The 6,613-nt window shown below is 47.4% G+C and overlaps 1 protein-coding gene across 7 annotated transcripts in view; it reads left to right on the plus strand.

Moving 5' to 3' along the window:
- SETBP1 (SET binding protein 1) overlaps positions 1-6,613 on the plus strand; it is a 381,792-nt gene that overhangs the window by 33,572 nt on the left and 341,607 nt on the right. The window lies entirely within an intron of this gene.

Consider the following 6,613-nt stretch of genomic DNA (forward strand, 5'->3'; position numbering starts at 1 on the left):
GCACAGGCTCCGGACGCGCAGGCCCAGGGGCCATGGCTCACAGGCCCAGCCGCTCCGCGGCATGTGGGATCCTCCCAGACCGGGGCGCGAACCCGGTTCCCCCGCATCGGCAGGCGGACGCGCAACCACTGCGCCACCAGGGAAGCCCCTTACACATTACTTTGAAGGTAATCTGAGTGCACGGTTGTAAAGTGGTTCTGAAATGTTAAAAGTGCAATGGAAATATAAAGTGTTTTTCTGTAGAACTACCCTATAGTAGATTCTTAACAAACTGTAGTCTCTAATTAAACTTTCCAGGCTTCCTCTAATATCCCCAGCTTTGGATAAAGCCCCCAGACGTGGCTGTGATCAACAGCAGCTGCAGGTTGGATGTGATCCGCGAGGCCTAGTCCAGACCACCACCACATGGTGTGATTGCCCTTTGTGAAATTCTGGGGCGAGAGGTCAGCCTTCTTTACCCATCTTTGTCACTTCTCAGTCATCTGTATCCTGGTGGCAGTTGGGTTATCCCGGCATCCTTCCCCTACCCCCACCTCCCTTCCCCACCCCCCTCTCTTGGAGCCCAGGAAAAAACCATCTGCTGAGTTGGCTTTCAGAAGATTTTTTTTTAAATACCAATTTCCCTTTGTTCCAAGGCAACCTCCAATCAGAGCTGGGGTCTGCTGGGTTTGGCGAGAGGCTGGTATTGTGTTTCGTGCTCCCGGAGGAAAGGTTGTCCACTTGCTTTTCTTTTTGATTCGATTCCCTGCCATTCTGCAGGAGAGTCAGAAGTTGCAGCTGCCGCTGTCAGCTGTAAATGGGGGACCCCCTTGTTTCAGAACCTGCATGTTAATCCTTTGGCAGGGGGTGGAAAAAATAAAAACAAAAACAAATACAAAACAGAAAAAAATTAAAACTATCACTAAGAAAAGTATTTCTTCCTGTTCCCACCTCATTTTGTAAGTCACACAAAATCTTACTGGTTGCTTAAGCTTAGGCCTTGCTGTCCTTGGATGTTTGCTTGGAGATCCTTTGGTGTACAGCCTCTTACGTTTCCTCATTTCCTGCTGAAGAATATGAACTCTGCATCAGAGGCAGAGGAGAGTCATTCTTTTATGGAAAACTTGAACCACAGGGAAAAGCAACTGGCCATGCAGGCTGCTTTCCTGAGCAGAGCCACAGCCACCATTTTGTTGCTGAGTGCAGCGGGAACGTTGCCAAGCACTCGACACACACTGTCTACTAAATCCGCCCCACCATGGCAGTGGAGATGTTATTATCCCCATTTTACAGTTGTATGCAGTGAGGTGCAGAAACCTCCAGTGCCTTGCCTCAGTCTCAGGGTCGGGAAACTGGGATCCCAGCGAGTCCACCCTCTGAGCCCTGAGGCAGCTAGCTCCTCACTCAGGGCTCGGGAGGTTGAGCCCAAGCCCAAGGTTCTAAGCCTGCCCTCCTGAAGACCCACAGGCAGGTGCCTTCTCAATGTTTCCATTTCTCTGTAAACTGGGACCAGAATAGCTAGATGCCTGAGAACCCAGAGGGACAGTTTGGTCAAATCTTGTGAAAGTTTTATAAGCTCTTCTATTCCTGAACCTTGTGCATTTGTCCTCTTTTTCTGTCATGTTCCACAAAATAAGTGAAAATCGTCTCAGCAGGTTCAGGAGATGATCTGAGATACCTTCTCAAGTGGTCCTGCAACTTTGTGAGCAGAGCACCCTGCTGGCCTCTGGCCTTGCACGCCCAGCCCTCGCTTGCTACACACACTCCCAACCTTCACTCATGGGCTTTCCTGGGTGAGAGCCTTTAACAAACCAAAGGGTATGTTTGGTCCTTTATGGTCATGAGAGGAGAGGTCAGGGAATGAACACATGATGAATTCTGTAAATTGGTGAAAACCCATAACATCCATAAAGCTGTTTTTAAACATGCCATCTCATCCATCCTCTCACTGTTAGGCTGGAATTATGACACAGAGCATGGGGGACTGGAGGATCCCCCTAGAATGGAATATAAAATAAAACAAACACAACAGAAAGAGAGAGAGGCCAATGGTTTCTCTTTTGCTTCCTCCTAAGGATATAGAATTTTCCTAGATAACTTACAATGCATGTGTGTCTGTATTTATTTTACTATCTTAAAATACATTGTAGGCACCTATTAATGTGAATTATAAGAAATATGGTGACTTGACTTAGCAATGTACTCAGCTTTGCTCCTGAAACTCTCCCATAAAGTCTTGTTCAAAACCTTACTATGTGAACTGAAGTCATTTTTACTAACTGGTCTCTCCTTCACTTTCTAATACAATCCAAGAGTAAAAACAAATCTCGCCTGAAGCAATTCATAGAGAGAGAGCAAGAGAAGACAGCTTATAGACACGTCGGACTAGGTGAGAGAGGTTTTAAGTGCTGGTATCCGTAAGCTGGGTGGTAGCAGGTACAGGGGCGGTGGGCCAGGGGCCAAGAAGAATGGTCCCTACTTTCAGCTCTGCCAGCTGACTCAGGCTGCACTTTGGGTTAGCCAGGCTCCCTTTCTAGCTCTTGTTTTACCTGAGGCTGCGGATCCCAGAGGTGTGAGAGCAGGAGAACTGGAGGAAATAGTAAAAGGAGAATGTTGACTTCGGAACAGTGGGCTCTGCTGGACCTGAGAAAGATGCCCCAACAAAGAGTCATAGAGCTGAGCTGAGCGGTACTTGGGTACCCCTGCTGATACTAACTATCCCATTCACAATGCTCCCTTTCTTCTGCATCACTGAGTCATTCGTTCATTTATACACTCATTTAATAAAAGGTATTTTCTTCAATCCCTAGGTGTTGCATGCCAGGCACTATCATGGAGTTATAACTGGGCATTATTCTTAAGTGGGGTAATGTTGTCTGTCTGATTTGCAGGCTACCTCAAAGTAGGAACTGAGACAGAAAAGCTTCTTCATAACACCTCAACTAGGAAGAAGGATGTCAGAATTCGCAAAAAAAAATACCTTGTAGTTGACTGGTTGGTCTGACTGAGTGATAGGGACAGTCCCTGACTAATTAAAAAGAAAGACGAGAAGTACCTTGAAGCAGAACAAGATGAGACGTGAGTTGAAGGCGTCCATTCTGTGAGACACATGCGGTTTATGGTACTGATGTGTTTAATCAATGGGATGTCCTTGAGATTTCCAGCCTAGAAAGAAGAAGAGAGAAAAGCAAGGTTGGCTGAAAACCTGAAAAATCACGTCACACATTTTGTTAGAGGGAGCAGAATCCAGAAAATAGTGGAGGAGATGGAAGTAGAGGAGTAGAAATCTCCGGTTACCGGGGCAAATCAGGTGCAAGGGTGGAGGCCATGTGAGAGCTGGCCCCTGCAAAGGGAGGGAGGGAAGTTTGGCATCTGAAAGAAGAGGTGGGGTGGGGGGCAGAGAATTCGCGCATGCTTATGGGCTGGGTGAAGGGCTGCCTCTGAAAGGCTCTCTCAGTCCAGGCATCCAGTGCAGAGGAGGGATGGAAGAACTGGTGAGAAAGCGGGCACTCCTGGATGAGCCCTGGACCCTCTCCAAAGTGCTTACTGCTCCACCCGAGGTACTGGTGGCTTTCTGCTAGTGTGGAAGCCAGCGCTCACGCCCCCTTGGGGGCAGCCGTGCAGGTGGGCCTGAGAGGGGCCGCCACGGGCTGGACCAGCTGTGCCCCCTCCGCCTCTAGGGAGGAACAGGCGCTGATCTTCTGGATGCCTGGCTTTCCTTCTGGCTTCATTCCTAAATGACAGCTGACCTTTGCTCCCGATATTAGGCCTGCAGCAGAGCCCTCTCCATCTGCGCCTGACTGCTGTGCAGTCCTGGCTGCGTCTGCTCATCTCACTTAACACAGGGAGACAACTGCTTGTCCTTGGAGCTTTCCTTTCCCAGAAGAGGACAGCCCGGCTATGGGGTTCAGCCTGCGGGCAGTGGAGGCAAAGAGCTGGAGAGGAAGACATATGTTGAGGAGATAATCCAAAGTCAAATCTAGAGAGCATCAGAGAAGGACGCCCAGTCACATACATCCTCTGTCATCATGTTTTCTCTGATGGGCTCTGTCTGAGGAGCCCTAAGAAGGTGGTGTGGTTTGGTGTGTGCATTAGAGAGTATTTGGTGTTAGGTGCACATACATGTATGTGTGTGTGTCTGGCCTCTGGGAAGATAGATATTGTATATGACGCAGTAGAGCCCTGACTGAGAAGCAGGAGATTAGTCTCTGCTCCTGACCACCTGGGTTTCCTCACTGCCTCTTGTTCTCAGGAGTCACATCTTGAAATGAAGGCAATGAAGCAGAATATACAAGTCTTTTCCAACTGTGATATTCCAATAAATCCCCATATAAAATACTGATTCATATAACTAGGAGGCATATTAATATATGGACTTGATTTGACCTAATTATTAATATAATAACATGCATAGTTTTGTTAAATAGCTGCCTATAAGTATAAAATACATATTTATTTGAAAAAAGAGTATAGATATATTCTGCTACACTTGGTATGAGTGATGACTAAGAATGAAAATCCGGGCAGGTGAAAGGATACAGAGCCATCACTCCAGGTATGTACAGACTTGTTTGGCCTTCAGAGAAGCCCCCAAGCTTCACCTTTTGTTGGGAAGGTTAAGGCCCAAGTGTGATGGTCATCTTGTGCCAGATGCTGGGGTGTGTGAAGAATCCAGAGAAGGATGAAGGAACAGAGGAGGCTTGAATGGGCCTTGAGGGAAGCAGAGGATGTAGGCAGGAGGAAAAAGTGGCCAGGGCATTGTTTGAACCATTGTCCAGCGGGCAGGATGCTCACTGTCTGCCTTGAATCCGTTGGGCCGGCCTGCAAGGTTTACCTGGAAATCTGGAGTGCAGGGAAGCCTTGGGAGAGCAGATAGGGAGATCCGACTTCTTCCTGAGTGCGTCAAGAAAGATATGTTGCCACCCACTCCCAAGCTGGGGAGAAGAGAATGCGGGACTCTGCAGAGAGCTGCTTTAAGAAGTCAAAATACAGCAGCAATGGAGGGAGGCAAGCCCAGAGTGGACAACAGAAACAGAGGTCTACTGAAGCCCCCAGTGAAGAGAGGAAGTGCCCTTGGTTTTTGCTATCACCCTGAAGAGGCCTAAAGAGCCTTCAGGCAGGTACAAAGGAACAGCCTCCAACATTTTGATTCCTGTGAATTAGAGAAGCTCAGTCATTTTCTTAAGAATCCATTGATTGTGTGTTAGCGACACTTATGAAAAGCTGATTAGAAAGTGCCTGGAGTGAAGAAGAGCTTAAGGTGTCCACAGAGTTTCCAAGTCCAGTATTTTGCTGTGGACTTTTGTTTCCAACTGTCGCACTGTTTCGTTTTCTGCTATGCTTCGTACCCATTCCTCTGCTACTACTGAGTTCTCCAGCTCAGTACAGGACTCAGTAAATATCTGCTTTTCCACCCCTTCTCCAAACAGCTGAAATGGGAGAGAAAATCCAGCATATGTTTGCTTCCACCATCATTTCCTTTCAAACCTTTTTAAACTCCTTTAGGTGTGATCTACCCATACACAATGAGGAGGAGCAAATTGTACTTTTTGTGTGTTAGAAAGGAACAAAAATGCATATGGCCATGATGGGGAATTTCCCCCACCCTCAGAAGGTGGGGGAACAGGGCAATGGTGTGAAAGAATGAATTAGTTATGGCAAATCTTGTTAGTGTCCATTGTAAGGAGAGAAGCTAAGGCATCTGTGGCCACTTGCAAAATTGCTCCTTGTTTGTTCAGGCTCCCCACCGAAGCAAATCTTTGTGGCTTCTGCTAATTTGCGTACTGTCACTTGTTTGCCAACTGGAGAGTGTCTGGACATGTGTATGCGAGAGGGCGTCTGAGTGGACATGTATGTGTGTGTTGGTATGCTGTAGAAATAGATGTCTGGGGGGCTGGCTTTGATGGGGCTCTGGGCTTAGGAGGAGAGGGAGGAATCCTTGGAGATCCTATCTATCTATGTCATTTTTGGACATACCTCGTCAGTATTTCCAATTGCCTTCTTGCGCTCCTATCCTTTACTTCTCCTCTGAGTCTCCTGCTGCCCTAATTTCTCTCCCATCTTTGCTTCAGCTTCAGTTCTTAATTGGTGGTGTGTGTTCTGAAAGAGGTAGAACATGTATAGGGCAGTTTACATCCTAGTTAAAAGCTAAGAGAGGTATGTGCCACCAGTGTGACCAAATAGTTCTATGTCAAAGATACTGTTGTTTCACCACCATTCATTCTACAAGTGTTTACAGTGAGCCTACTGGAGACAAGTGGTGTACCGTATGCTGTAGGGATCTAAAGGCTTCGTGACTTCCATTACCCTTGTCTTCAGGGAGCTTCCATGGAGTAGAAGTGATGCATGATGAGCAACACATGCTCTGTGGATGTGATGAACTAAGTTCTGGAGGTCATGCATGGAGGGGTTGGTTATCATCGTCCATTGACCATGGGCTCTCATGCTAGACTTCTGGGATGTCCAGGCTGGCATCCTAGGGAAAATGGTAAACACAAATCTACAAAAATTAAAAAGCGAAAATGCTCCTTTTTTTTTTTTTTTTTTTTTTTTTTGTGGTACGTGGGCCTCTCACTGCTGTGGCCTCTCCCGTCGCGGAGCACAGGCTCCGGACGCACAGGCCCAGCGGCCATGG

This window comes from Physeter macrocephalus, chromosome 19, assembly GCF_002837175.3.
Source record: "Physeter macrocephalus isolate SW-GA chromosome 19, ASM283717v5, whole genome shotgun sequence".
NCBI lineage: Eukaryota > Metazoa > Chordata > Mammalia > Artiodactyla > Physeteridae > Physeter > Physeter macrocephalus.